Genomic DNA, 2,617 nt, shown 5'->3' on the forward strand with positions numbered 1-2,617 from the left:
TTTTTTTTCTAAAGATTTATTTATGGGCTTTTTAGCCTGTATTTTGATAGGACAGTGAAGTATTTGGACAGGAATTGAGAAGGAGTAAAGAGGTGGGGAGAGAATCTGTAAACGACATCAGGCCGGAATTTAACCTGTGTCCCCGCGGTCATTGTAGCCCGTAAATGGGTGGCTTATTGGCTCGCGCCACAGTGACCCCCTTAAATATATTTCTGTCTTAAACACTGGCAGATGCAGAACCACTTGGTTGGGGAACTCTAGAACAGTCATATTATGGTGGGCCGAGCCTCGTACATAAAAAAAAAGTTGAAACATCTTTTCCCGACAGTTTTGACTATCTTGTAAATATAGTAGTTACCATGTCCTATCGAATACAGGGACCAAGGTAATTCACAAGGTTGTTATGAGGAGAGTAAATCACAGAAGTACTATACATAAGAAATACTTCCACATGGACAGTCAACAGAAAATAGTTTAGTGTGCTATCCGAGCCTTCAGAGGAAGTCTCAAGAAATATATTTGCATGAAGAGCAGTGCAACCTTTGTAGCGTGCACCAAGGTCAGGAGTATCAATCCTAAATATCAAAAGGCTGAATCCAGGACTTAAATCCACCTTAAATCTTGTAATTGTTTTGATGTCGAACTGGAAACATTTAGCTACATTCTACAGTTACTGAGTGTAATGTTGAATTGCACCGTACTGATCTATACTGAAATATAGTTATTTCTTAACACAAATGATTAATAAACTACTATTTTTGCAATAAAACATGTAATTTGAGGATAACATGGCATGTATCATGTAATGACATGTAACATGTATGTATAAATAGGTATATACAGTAAAAGAAGCACGAGCATAGATACTAGCCTTTATGTATTTAAACACAATATGAAAGTTTACAGTGAAAAAAGACAAAAATTAGTGTGTGTGTGTGTGTGTGTGTGTGTGTGTGTGTGTGTGTGTGTGTGTGTGTGTGTGTGTGTGTGTTTGTGTGTGTGTTAGAGAGAGAGAGAGAGAGCGAGAGAGCAAGAGTGGTTGTGTTTGTGTGTTCCATGGGGAGTTCATGGAGCATAGGATTGGGAGTGAACGTCCAGAAAGGACAGGCCAGCAGACAGCTGAGATGTAGCAGGCCAGATGACGCTGGCTGCTGTTGCCATGGCAGTGCTGGTAAGATGATCTGAACAAGGTCATGACCCAATCATACCTCAAATTTTGCAAGCATCATGTAACTGGCCAGGGACTTCTGCTTCCAAATATACTGTATAACTAATTGAGCAATACCAAAGACAAAAAGAAAACCATCCTCCATTAAAGTCTGGAATGTATCCCCTTACTTCCTGTTTTTGTGTTACAGGTGCTGTGATTTATTTGTATCATATAATGAGTTATGCATGTTGTTGCCAGTATTCAGTTTTTACAGTGAAGATAAATACTATTATTAAACATAACTGTAAATATAATTTATGAGGGAAACATTATATGTGATAGGAATGTCAGACATTCAACTGGGACTTGCTTAAATCATGAATTATTTGAATGAATAAAATATGTGTCTTTTACAGGCAACTGTGTGTTTTCCTTCTCTTTAAAGCACTGTTTTTGTGACTTCTTAAGTCATAGCATAGAATATTAAATTGTCAGATTCTGCATGATATCTACATGTTCATGCATTGAGATTTAAAAAAATAGCAAGGGAATGTGCTCTTGCAAGATCCTAAAACCTAAAAATATTGACTACATTAAGCCCGTTACAGGGTCAACAGTCTATCCAAAGAGCTACCCTTATCTTATAAGGCAATAATCTGACTTACACCCCTGTAATTAAATCAACTTCTAATCCCACCAACCTATGGCCCTAAACACACAGCAGACTTCACCTCATGCATTTCTCTACACCATGTATACGTCTGTGTAGGACAGATAGATGGACGGAAAGACAAAAAGTTCTTTCTCAAACGTGCAACATCTCTCTGCAGAAGCTTGGCCTTTGTTGACTTTATATTGTTTGATTTGCAATGCAAGATTTCTAAGCGCTCGATACTTGTGAAGCTGTATCATGCTTATTTGAAGCAAGAGTGAAGATGGACACTTGGCAAATAGACTTTTCAAATCGCTTCAGCAATCTAAAACATCCCACAAAAATAGTCAATAGTATACAGTAATTGGAGGGCTTGTTACAAGGTGACACCAAGGCATTCTGCCAAGATAAGTGGCCTTTCTCCGAGTCGTACTGAGCTTAGGATAGAGGCCTTGAGACAGACAGGAGTAGATCCCCCACGTCTAAAACAGCACTGATAATCAGCTAAAGCAATAAACCTCTGTATTGATGGCTATTGACAGCCCTGAGCTGTGTCCTTAGCCCCTTCACCTAGGCCCTGCATTAACACCAGTGCTATTACACTGCCACACTCAAAACTGAGAGCTAGATGGTTATATTGTAAAGCTTTGCTGCAAAGGTATTATTTCAGGTTCACTACATGTGTTTTGTAAAGCCTCCACAGATATAAGGTGAAAACTATGCTGACTCTGGCTCTCTGCTGAAAGAGACACACCGATTTTCCATTCTCTTAAAATCACTTTTTATTTCAGAGTTGTTACATTGGTGTTAAGGCA

Source organism: Sprattus sprattus (genome assembly GCF_963457725.1).
Source record: "Sprattus sprattus genome assembly, chromosome: 4".
Taxonomy (NCBI): domain Eukaryota; kingdom Metazoa; phylum Chordata; class Actinopteri; order Clupeiformes; family Clupeidae; genus Sprattus; species Sprattus sprattus.